The sequence below is a fragment of the Centruroides vittatus genome, unplaced genomic scaffold (assembly GCF_030686945.1).
Source record: "Centruroides vittatus isolate TY-2023 unplaced genomic scaffold, ASM3068694v2 contig_1215, whole genome shotgun sequence".
NCBI lineage: Eukaryota > Metazoa > Arthropoda > Arachnida > Scorpiones > Buthidae > Centruroides > Centruroides vittatus.
This window is the reverse complement of record NW_027120777.1, coordinates 620159-633577: the sequence shown is the minus strand read 5'-3', so window position 1 is coordinate 633577 and position 13419 is coordinate 620159. Positions and strand designations below refer to the sequence as shown.

The 13419-nt window shown below is 29.6% G+C and overlaps 1 protein-coding gene across 1 annotated transcript in view; it reads left to right on the top strand.

The window, feature by feature from the left end:
• The first annotated feature begins 3111 nt into the window (after positions 1–3111).
• The window catches only part of LOC136986767 (zinc finger protein 26-like), a 30092-nt gene continuing 19784 nt past the window's right edge, over positions 3112–13419 (top strand). The window contains exon 1 of the mRNA XM_067284369.1: positions 3112–3383. The gene's annotated coding sequence lies outside the window, so the exon portion shown is untranslated. The remainder of the gene's footprint in view (positions 3384–13419) is intronic.

Sequence of the window (13419 nt, the reverse complement as noted above, 5' to 3'; positions counted from 1 at the left end):
GGGCTCTGAATCGGGACGAAAGGTTGGAAAGTGGAACTCGACGAGAGAGGTCGAGGAGAAGAAGCCATCCGGTCCGTTAAAGGAAGCCAAGAACTTCCTACGGAACTGTCAATTGAATCGGACGGATTCCACACCGACGATATTGAGAAAAGTGAATTACCGACGAAGAGAACGGAAGAAATCTATTAAAAGAGATTAAAGAAGGAACCAAGAAAAGCCTCGACGATAGGAGTAGATAAGAGACAACAGTAACCCCGCCCAGTATCACAGAGCATCCAGAGCAAAAACCCGGGTATTTCTTCCTTCCCCTTGTTCCAGTGGTGTAGCTACGGTTCTCCGGGCCCGGTGCGGAACCAGATTTGTGGGTCCCCGAAAAAATTTTTCGGTAGGGGTGTCCTTTTCCGTAATGGTAATCGGGAACGTCCAAACGAAAACAAGTAAATTTTTTCTATAAATTTCGGCTTTTGAATTTATTTATTCCGTTAAAAACATTGCGTTTAGACGTTCAATTTCTTTCGTTTGATGAATGATGCGTTAGGTACTTTTTTGTTTTGTTTACGTAAACGGACTAAAATATTTTTATGTAGTGGTTTATATAGTGTATAACTAGATTACAGTTGAGTTGCTAATTTTCCTGTGTAATAGGGGCCCCAGCTCGAGCATCCAAATGCCAAATTTTGCTTTGCCGTGAAAAATTTTTCGGGTCTTTTTTCTTGTGATTTTGGGGCCCCCATGGGCCTATCGCTTTCCGGGGGCCCGGTGCGGACCGCACCTACCGCGCCCCCTAGCTACGCCACTGCCTTGTTCTATCCTTATATTCTCCAATTCTTTTCCCCTTATAGTTTATAATTATAGTTCGTAAGTAGGTTAAGTATAGTTATAGGCGCTTGTAATAAGAATCGAGTTTTGTTTTATTCTTTCATGTATATAAAGTTCTGTATTTTAACGCCTACACGTTGGGATCCGATGTATAAAGAATCTAATAATATAGCAAAGTAAAGAATAATTTGTAATTTATCAAGAATGTGTTGTTAATACTCGTTTTGTTCGCGAAAAACGAAACCAATAACATTTCATTCGCTGTCGGTTATCACAACAGTTCACTTTTATCCTGGAATCTCGGGACAAGCAAAAGACCGGGAAATGAGAAACACTATATTAAAAGCAAAATGTTCCGTTATCGCCGAATACAAAGTAAATTTACTGATAACAATTAATTTCATTTACAATTTGAAAATTTCGAAACAACTTTTACACGGATTTTAAAAACATTGTTATACATTTATTAATTATTATATAGAAGATAAAACTGCTATAATATTATACAGCTAATATTGGCATTCAAAACTAACTATAAAAATCACAATTTAAATTTAATTTGTATACTAGTACTTTTTATATATTAATAATATATAAAAAGTACTAGTATACAAATTAAATTTAAATTAAGATAAAAAGGACACAAAGGCGTAATAATTAATAAAAATCACAAATTTATCTTGTAAATTTCTGTCCTTGTTGTTCTGTACTTTTATACAATAGATAGCACATAAACGGCATACAGGGAAGCGTTCCCTGTATGTTGTTTGCTTAATTTTAGGCGCTATCATCAACGAGGACCTTCTTCACGCTGCCAGAAGTGCGTTAACGGATATAAAGTCAAAGGGAATTTTATGCCATCCAATAGAGGCATTACATAAATTTTATATTTCAAAATCTTTGAGTAATTTACAATGGACAAACGTGTACTTTACGATAACCAATGAGGTTTTGAATAATGGTTGCTTGAACAGCTGGCAAATTGGCTGCGAACTCAACTTCAAACAGAACTTCGCTAAGGGCTAAAGTTATTCACTTCTACTACACTTGCAGGCTTCACTTTTTTTACAAGAGAAAAATTTTTGTTTTAAAAGAATAATATAATATATATTTAAAACTTTTATTTGGACTTTTTAGTTTAAGTATTTTCCAGAATCTATCTTTAATACGTCTTAATATATCTAATGTTCAAGATTCACTTTTAGTATTCGGATCTAATCTAGATCAGTTGTGCACCCAAAGGGGAGCCAATGGACCCTGGCACCCTCTAGAGAAAGAAAGCAAAAAACTAGAAAAGTTTCCAAAAATTTTTTTCTATCAAAATCCATATTTTATTTTTATTATGTCATGTCTTCCAGTTCTATACTACTTATGAATTAGCGGTTACATAAGATGAGAATTCTTGAATTTGCATTAAAAATTTTTTTATTTGTGCAACTCGACTCCCCACGATTAAATCATGAGTACGTCACTAGTCTAGAATCTCTAGATCATTGTAATCTTTCTTGATTGATTCAGCTGTGATGTTCCATATATCTCATCCACATTAGCTGGCTTTATTGCTGATCAGGATTCTTTAATCGGAAAAACTTTAATTCAGACACATCTCAGAACACAAACCATGCTCTTCCTTCGTGACATTGATATAAAAATCCTTAATTATATATATCTAAACTCACACGATAACTAGATTTATTAATAAATTGTATTGAAGTCATTTAACTTCCAAGTAATGATGTTCTTGAAAGAAAATCCGGGTTTGATTTATTATTTCTGTCCAATATATACAGTAATACCAGATTTGAAGAAACCAATATAGCAATTTAACAAGTTTTCTTTTAATAAAAACAATATTTTTCATTGTGTAATTTAAAAACTTATGTAAGAACAAGTTTTATTCAAGTCACTCTTACAAATTCCGTATTTCAGCAATCCTAATTTCTTGTTATATATATACACACATATATATATATATATATACAATCGCTACCTTCCTCTATAATAAACTTAATAAGTATGCAATTTTTACGTATATAATTATATTAAAAAACGAATTTATTCAACGTACAGTTTAAAACTGCTTTCAAATACACTTCAATACCATACATTTAGCACCCAATCTTGTTTTAACAATTTATAGTAGACTCTTATTTGTCAACAGTTATGTTGCATATCTGAACCGCAGTAAATTCCTTAAAATAATAAATAAATAAATAAATAAAAAAGCAACCGACAATTAACAAACGGATCAATACGGAAGCGCACACGTGGATCACACTGTAACCCACCGCCAGATGTCGATAGTTTCTATGTGTATTATACGTGCACCATGCTGATGGCCTTGTACCGTATCTTCCTGCTGGCACTGGTCGAGTGGTATCCGGTTTGCGGGGGCCACCGGGGTGACGTCTTCAGGTAGGGCACAGTATCTAGTAAGATACGGATGGAAATTGGGTTGCACTATAGTTATTAACAGGGGGAAATTTGTTATCAAATTGCACCGGTTATCAACAGGTATCATCCATCTATTACGTAGTCGCATTACGAAGAACTCAAGTTTGGAGGTGAGTGCATTTAATCTATTGAATAAGCTCACGGATCTGGTATATAATTTGCTTGGCAGCCATGGTGGTATTCGGCATTGATATCTCTTGTATCAGATTTAAAAGTCTCGGGCCTCGTAACGTCCTTGATCTTTAATAATAATAATGTAGACAAGGCTTAACCAGTATTAAAAATCCTTATAATTTCGTGATTTGTGATTAGATTACGAACAAAATCATTCCGTTAAGATTGTCGATTTCGAAATTACCAAAATCTTTCGTGTGTAATAGACAATTAAACGGTAATTTTTTGAACACTTGCCATGTATGAGCAAATATTGTTTTGCCCTTAGCCAAATCGAGGTTACACCGGAAATAACATCGATGTCGTCATCAGCATGGGTGTACCGGAAGTGAAGAAATGGTAGAATGCGTAATGCTAGAATGCGCACGAAGAGGGCAATGCTCTTTTTTGACAGATGCAACTTTATGCTTGACGAGTTATATATGTTGCAATTACTTAAAATTATATCTTAGAATCTCAAGGAATTTTTTAATTGTGCTGTTTTTTTTTTTCCTTTCTTCAATTTTTTAAATTTATAAATTATTTTCACATATCTTACAACACATTTTAATGATTTGTATAAGTATATAAATTATATACTTAAAATTTTCATTTCATTACATATTCTTAAAGTTATATTGTGTACAAAGTGATACTGTATCCGAGATTAAATTGGGTTATGATGTAAAAATGTAATGAAATTGCAAACTAAAATGAATAAATTCACTAATTTATGCAGTGTGGCAAATGGGAATCTTCGTCCCGGCTAACAGAGGTCGTGAATAAAATATATATGAAACGTTAAACAAATCTCAATAAAAATTTATAAAAAAATTTTGTTTTAATAATGCTTATTGTGCAATAATAAAATATTTAGCTTACCCAATCAAGCATAATGCTGATAATATAAAAAAATGCTGATGATGAATATAAATTAAAGATTTATGAATTAAATGTAATGAGTTACTGATAAAATTCTTTATCAAATATGGCAAAATTTGAGGAAAATAATATAATGGATTGCCAATGTATAATAGATGAGATTTTGTTCTCAACTATTTTAATTAAAATATTAATCTTGTATATGAAAATGTAGTTTATAAATTATATCTTGATGTATACAATTTAGTTTAAAAAATTATTAAGATTGAAATGTAAACAGTATACAAGATTTAAAGTTATATACCAGTTACATAAAAATTTTAGTTAAATAAGTTATTGTAAGATTTACAGTTGTGTCATTTCAATAACACTATTCAACAAAAAATATCTTTTATACTCTGGCATTAAAACAGGTGATTTCGATAGAAAAAATTCTCCAGATTTCAAAAATCACCTTGAAATATTCTTATCGTGCAAGGGGAAAAACCTATATGCATCTTTGTATAATGGTACAGTACAAAATAGCTTATGATTGTAGCATAAATCTGTGAAAGCCATTCTAATGTTGTTTTGATTCTTTATTTGCACTGTTTCAGCTAGTAACAAATCAGCAAGGGCAGATTCCTACTTTGGTTGATTATACTGATTATATCTGATGTTTCAAAGAGCAGAAGTTACTGTAATCTGTTCAGTTATGGTTGCTATAGCTTCTTATTAAATTCTAGAGATAAATTTAATTTGTTGAGTATAAATGAAGATTTATTTGAATAACATCTGTCTCAACAACTGTCCCACAACCTAGCAACAAAGCTCACTTCCAGTTTAAAGCACTTTAAACAATGTGCTTGGTTTATGAACATGGGCTATCAGTTTAAAGTTTCAGCAGCTTGTTTTACTTATCTGAAAGTGCTTCCTATGGTATTAATTCCTAATATTGATGTTACATCATCTACTTTACATTGGTAATGCACAAATATCAGATGTACTAAGGGCTTTGATATCTGAAAATTATAATATGTTAGAGCAAACTTGCATTTATAATACAACTTCCAGTACCTATATTTCTCATAAATACAAACATTTTCGATCTCTAGAGGTCCTTTTCAGATATTAGAATAAGAAAGATGAATATTTCATCAATCATCCTTATTACCATTATATTTGAAAATTTAGCTGCTAGTACTCTACTGATCTTCCTTATTACTGTTATATTCAAAATAATTTTAAAAAAGCAAATGCTAAAGACATTCAAAAATTCAACTGCCAATGTTCTAAAAACCTTTTAAAATTCAAATGTTTAGCTGCTTATATATATGTTTAGCTAGGTCTGATGATATATTACATTTTCTTGCTGATTTTCAAAATGTAGGCATTGAAATTGATAAGACACCATCTTTATTTCCTTTGAGGTAAAATCATATTGGATAGTGTAATTATTACAATAGAACTTTGAAAGCAATAAAATTTAGTGTTTAGCTTGAGAGCATGAAACAGAATACAGATTATATCTGTTATTGGATATCAAGAAATTAGGGTCAGAGATTTGAGTTGTGATTACTTATCAAATTTACTTTATATATATAATTGGTATCATAAAAGTTTGTGAAACTTGACCCTGTAATAATTTCAATGAATACACAATTTAAATCAGGTGGTCCGGGAAGTTTTATTTTAAGAAACATATTAGGTCAATCTGATCATCTCCAGATCTGTAAGCTGAAGTTGATCACATTATGACCTAAAATATTTCTTAAAGTAAAACTTATTTGACTATCTGAATTAAATTATCTATTAATTGAGTAATGATGAATATCAATACATAATGTTAAGATGTACAGTACCTATGAGTTAGTGTGATAAGTTACTATTAATATGAGTTGTTATAACTATTATATTTTAAGAACTTAAGATTTGTTATTTAGACAATAAGTAAATAATTTTATTTTATAACTATTCAATTCCAAGCATTTTAATCTGATTGGTAATTATAGTTACCAATCAGTTAACCGGTTGTTGAACTGGTTGATTTTTGTCTCTGACAACTGATTGTTATTTATCCTTTTAGAAGTATTTATATGTTATCTAGTCTGTTTAATTATTGAATACAATTAAAACTCTGCATATGCAATTTAACATATTTTATCTAATCATATGTATCGCATTCCGAAAGTCACAATGCATGTGGTTAACATTTTGTGAATCATATTGTATGAATCATAAGCATATACGTGTTTAAAATACACTGTCATAATTAATAATAGAATATTTGATTTAACAAATACATAAAATCAAAAAGTGTATGTATTTATTTCTTATGAAAATAAAGTTTTGATCACATTTAACATATTATTTGCTATCAAAAGCAGTATCAATTTAATTTGATTTCTTATTCAAAATAAAACAAAATCATTTAATGCCAAGAATAGTCAAGTCTGTTACTTTTTATTTAAAATGCAAATTTTGCAAAATTTGAAATGTCTGAAACCTTATCTAGCTTTCATAATGTTTAATTAATTAAAATTTAGTAAATTTGACATTAATTTTGTTGTTGAATTTTTTTTTATTATACTGGGTGATCTTAATTAAAATACTCTTATACAACACTGCCTAGAACAGCAGTTTCCAACTTATTTTAATAAAACTTGTGTATAAAATTTGTTGTTTATGAATAAAACAACAAATTAAAAGATCAAAAATAATGGAAAAGCAAATATTAATTTAAACTAATAATTAACACAAAGGTAATCTTTTGCATTAATTATTACAGATTTTGTCAGCAAATGTGGTTGGAACTGGTCTAAGGAGACAACTGAATGCATTTGATTTTTTTTGGAATCACTAAATAGACACAAAAGTATTCAAATATTTTTATTTCTTGGGCAAGTTTCTCTGATGGTAATGAACACTAGTTTTGGAATATAAAGAATCAAATACATGATTTGATTTTTCTACCATTAGACTCAATGGATTTCATTTTCCACATATGTGAGCCATGCAGAATCTGTGTGCAGGTCCTCTTTTTCTATGGAATATTAATAATTTTAAAACTCTAAAATGTGTGAAAAATTTATTTACTGTGAAATAAACTGTGAATAAAAAACTAACTTTATTGCAGAATCCCAAATTTTATTGTCAGAACCCTAGGGTCTTTGGAACACAAGTTGGAAACCACTGGTCTAGAGAGATATTTAGTTGTCTAAATGCAATCAAATTTACTGTTGTAACAGTTCAGGGCATGCAGAAAACATTTCCATAAAAAAAATATTACTAAAACTCACCCCTTCTGATACTACAAGTGACAATCATGTCCTCAATAAACCAATTTTTAAGTATCTTCATAATAAATTTGAATGAATTACTATCTGAAGAACAAATTGACTGATTCAAGGCATTATCACTATTGAAGTTAGAGTTTGGATCAGGATCATAAATTTCTTTTCACTCGGAGAGCACTAAGAAGTATTGTAATTAGGTTACAACTAATGTGTTGAGTATTTCTTAGTATTAACAAATCAAACACCACCTTGGTAAACTTTCTTAGTAACATTCTGCACTGTGCCATAGGATAATCTAACAACTGTAACTAGTGTTTCCACCTTTTCAAAATTGTTGACCTGGACAATAGGTTTGTTCCAACACAAGTCCCTGACTGGTTTGAATTTGAAACCGTATGAGGCATGCACAATGTCATTTTACAGCCAAGAACTGAATAATGTGCATGCCAGTTTTAAACCAGTTAGGGACTTGTGTTGGAACAGACCTAATATTTGCCAGAGATATTTGCAAGTTAGAATTTTGAAAGTTCATTTTCTGTCACTCTTAGGCTGCAACTATGCAGACGCGAGTGAGAATATATGGCAAGAAGAGGCGAGACGTGATAAATATCAAACAAACCCTGTCAGATATGTGCAAGAACCAGAAATTCATTCATACCAATGAGATTTCTCACTTCTTGCCTGTGTACATTTTTCTTTGCGAGAACTATATGGCTTGCTACTAAATTTGCGTCTGCATAGTCGCATTCTTAGCCTAGGGGTAAGTTTGGGTGGGGGTGTAAAGTTAGTGTTTAACTGTTAAAATAAAATACTCGCAAATATTTTTATAAATTTATTTTGTTTTATCATAATTTTGCAATTTATACGAAAACCGGACAAATTAATAATCAATCCTGATCATGAATTTAAAAATTGGCTTGTCTGGGTGAAAATTAGCCTGGTGGCAAAACTAACTGTAACACTGCAGATGCACTACTGGAACCTGTAATATTATTCATTGGCTGTTCAATGATAGTTGTGTTAACATCTTCAGTGACTTGTGAAATGATTGCCATCATCTGGGTTGCCATCATTTCCCAGATGTCTGGTTTTCTTGAACTGACTGTTCATTCTTCTGAGAGCTAATGGAGTCACTGGTCTTTGCTGAAAATTCTTACAACAGCAAATTTCCTGAAATGCAGCTGCAATATTGCTATTGTTGTCATATAACAACTTCATAAAGAAATGCAAATTCTGGAAAGATGATGGCCATTATAACTGATAATAAGGATTACATTCAACAGTTGTGGTCACTTTTAAGCCAAAATTTGGCTGTAAAATATGCACTTATGCAATGGAAACTGGTTTTTCATTTTTTATAGCAACAAAAGTGCTATAGTGATGAGTTTGGTAAAGATATTTTCATAAAAAAAATATTAGTACATGTCCGAAATGACACCAAACCAGACTTCATTGCATTTAGCATGCCAAATATCTCTAGATAGCATTGAATAAGGGTACTATAATTATGATCACTTGGTATTTTGTTATTTGTGTTCATATTTCTTTTATACAGTGTGATTGTAAAGTGCCTTTATAGTGGGTCTGGAAAACAGGAGGAGCTTTCAGGAACAAAGTAATGATGTCCCAGCAGACTGTGTGTTGAAAGAATTAGAGTAAGTTATGATGTCACCACTCAGCTGAGCCACATGGATGTGGTCCACTGCAGAGGGACTTTACATGGGACACTATCATCATCCACTTACCATTGCCTAGTTGGACAACTGGGCTACTGCTAACTGGGTGACAAAACAAGAGATCAGTAATAAACAAAAACAAAATTTGTTGTTTTATTTATTAAAATAACTATTCTTTTCTATTGATATGCTCTCCAGAAAATTTAAATAATATTTTTTAAAAAACAAGTTGAACGAGGTAAAAGAACGATTTTGTAATTAACAAACATATTTATACATGTTACATACATTATTTATTTATCTATTTTTACAAGTAAAGTCTCAAAGGACAGTTGATATCTATCCTCAAAATTAACAAATGTAGGTACATAAAAACAAAGACAACAATTACATAAAATTAAATATACATTACATTAAATACAATATACATTAAAACAAAAAAACAAATTTTTTTGAAGAATTTTTGTTTTGGAGAACTTTCCTTTGATGTGCTTTAACTGCTTCGAACATACGATAATTAACAATGCTACAGTGCATTGTTCCAAAACATTTCCTTAAGTTGGAAATGTTTGTAACTTATAACATACCTCATAAGTCTTAACCATATTTATATATATATATATATATATATATTACCAATATATACAAAAAATAAATAATATCTGCAAACTTGTATGCTTGCTAAGTATGCAAAAATTTTTAAGTTTCTGTTGCTCAAATGATGGTCTCCTAGTTAACTGTCGCTCAGTTTACTATTATCCATGGTGACTTGCCCAGTTAACCATCACCCAGTTGTCATGTGAACCTTTAGATCATACTGCATAAATTTTCTTTAAGTATTTTCATTAACAAGAAAGACATCATTATATGTATATATCCAGTAATTTTTATAATAGTAATTATGTACAAATAGTATGTAATTTTGCATGTTCTTCAGATACTTCTGAGTAAGAAATTATTACTTGTGGATGTTTTTATTTAATTTATTTTTTACATATTTTTAGATGTATAAATAGGAAAAAATAAATATCTAAAATTGCAATTCTCTTAAGACTGGCATTTTATGTAATTATTATAAACATTTTGACTATATAAAAATGAATCTTTGTTTTGGAAATCTGCATAAGATTTCAATATTTTGGTGTGTTAATTGTGATAAAAATGTTTTAAAATACAGAAAGAATTCAAGAGAAAAATTTTGAATTTGTTTAGTTTTTTGAATAGTTGTACAAGCACTTTTCTATTTATATGACATACATGTTAATACTATAACTGATATTTTTTTTGTAGTATTGTTTTGCAAGGTTCTGTTTCCTAAGATTTTGATTTCACTACTGTAAATGATTAATATTTATTTTAATTACAGTAACTCCTCTTTACATTGTGCATTTAGGGAGACAAACTAAATGAGTGATGTAACAGATGGTGTGATATAACTGATCTAGCTATCCATTATTGGCTAAAGCATTTTCGTATTTGGAAGTCAAAAAAACATGTGTCACTGTATTGTTCATTTAGATATATTACATAACAAGGAGCTAGTATATTAACATACTGTATATTGCAATGCAACTATTTGTATCAATTTTGAAAGTTTTATGTTTATAGAAATTAGAATGCTATTATTTAGTAACAAGACAAGTTTTGATAACTGCAGTATTTCTTCAATTAAACCTTGGGATTCAAATAAACCCCAGTTTTTGAATAAATCTAAAGAAATAATGGTAGTGTTAACAATGATACCCAGTCTCAAATATACCCCAGGTTGAAAAGTATGGGAAACATGTTGAAATACATGTTTGCATTTCAACAGATATAGGATAATGTAATTTAGAGTGACAAGAAATTTAACTAAAAATCTCTCTTCAAATTATCTAGAGTTGGACAGTGCTCTGAACCCAAAACTTTTTTTGAACCTTGGAATATAAATTCCAAGGTTCAAAAAACACTTTTGGAAATAAAATTAAACAATCATTGAGTATTGAGCATGGAAAACTTACAACTGAGTTTGTGAATGGAACTAAATATCAGCTAAATTATAATTAGGAAGATGGTGAGTTTGAACCTGAAGAAAGTACTGAATACCAATTCTGATGACATTGAAATGGACATGAATGACAATATAACAACTGAGTTAGGTTAACTGTGAAAATAGTAATTATTTCAAATGTTGTAGCTATAACCCAATAGTCAGTAAACAGTTTTTATAGATCTAAAAATGCGCAAGTATTTCAATTTTTATCCAATTATAATAAACCCTGGTTACTAAAAAAATTCTGGAGAGTACATACATACATTTTAAAAATATATTACCAGGGTTTAATTGAGGAAATATGGTATTCATAATTATTAGTTTATAAGTGTTTTTAATCTCTTAGACATAAAAATGATGATAGAAAAGAACAAAATTTTGATATTTAAAGCAACATCAGGCTTTCAGAATATCCTTACACTGGTTGAAAATTTGGAAACCAGCAAACAAGATGTATAAAAAGAATTTAGAAAAAAATTAACCATAAAAATATTGTAAATTTGGTAGTAAAAAAAGTTCAAAAGATAAAAGAAAAATTTTTAAATTAAAAAGTTTTGCATTCATGAATTCTTTCATATAATTCATGAGTGCCAATATAAAATTTCAAAAACTAAAGAATGGAAAAGATAATATGGAAGGAAGTATATGCAGTACAAATACAATAGTCTTATTTATTTGATGTAAATAGGACTAAAAGTATGTTAGGCAACTGAAAATGTTGGCTAATATGGAGATTGAGTAAAATAGAAGAAACAATTTTTAAAATTTATAACATAGATTTATCTGTTTTTCTATATATTTTTTATATTCAAATAAGTTTACAAATAAATAGTATCATCATTTTAAAAAATTAGTTTTTAAAATTATGATACATGATTTATTGTATTTAATTGTAATACAAATGTTTTCGACCATATTTTCCGGTCTTCTTCAGGTTAATTAATATGGAGTATGTTTGCTGTCAGATGAAATCACAGATGACAGGTGGCATTGTACTATATTTAACATATAACATGTTAATTTTGTTTCATTTTATCTAAATATTCTGTCATTAAAAGCTACAAGTTTAAAGCTTTTCCTATCAATGCTCTAGCTTTGACAGCAAAAACATTTACAAGGCATTGATAAAAGTACAAATTAATACTACATTAATAAATTAAAGTGTACCATCAATGGTGGTGATCAAATTTATTTCTTAATAAACCATGAAATGAAAAGCCCACTGGTAATTTTGTATATTTGGCAAATGTGACTAGACAGAGGGAGCCTTAGGATTGTTAGGGAGTAGCAAAAACCCTTTGATTATTATATGGAAGTCAAGAATGAGATGCTGAATAGAACATGAATAAATTATATGTTTTTATGAATATCATTTTATTTTTATTTTTTCTACCTTGTCACTACAATCCTAATTAACCTGATATTTGCAACAGTGACATTCAAATTAATCTTAACCAATAAAAAGATGAAAATAAACTATATTTTACTAGTTTGCATATCATTGGCATATATTTTAGTATCTAGTGTACTGACAGTTATGGAGTATGTTGGTACTCACCAAGTTTTAAAGCTTGCAACTTCATAAGAAAAAATGCATAAGGTCGTTGGATGCCTAAGAAGTTTACTTGCGGCCTGCATCCTGATAAAGTTGCCCATCACTGGTCTAGATCTAAAGCGTAGACTTTTGAATGCTAATCTTTTGGCTGCACTACAAATCTTTCTCATTTTGATAACTGGAATTATTTTATGTTTAATGTGGTAGAGGTTAATGGTAAATATTTAAAACTTCAATTATATTTTTAATATGATAGTTAATGTGATAGATATATATTTTTTAATATTAATTTAAAAAAAATTTAGTCATGTATCTTTAGTCAGTCAATATCCATGAACAATAATGAACATAGCTATGATGTAAAGTTCATTATTGTTCATGGATATTTAAGTTCATCAAGTTCATTAAAGCTCATTACTGTTCATTGATATTTCAGTGTTTTGAAGATCTTTTTTCAGGTATTGTCCTGAAATATTGTCTAAAAGTATTTGATGATGATAAATTTAGAAAAATGTTTTTAATAATGTAGTTTTTTTTCGCAACATTAAATGTGGGAATGTATTCAAGATAATA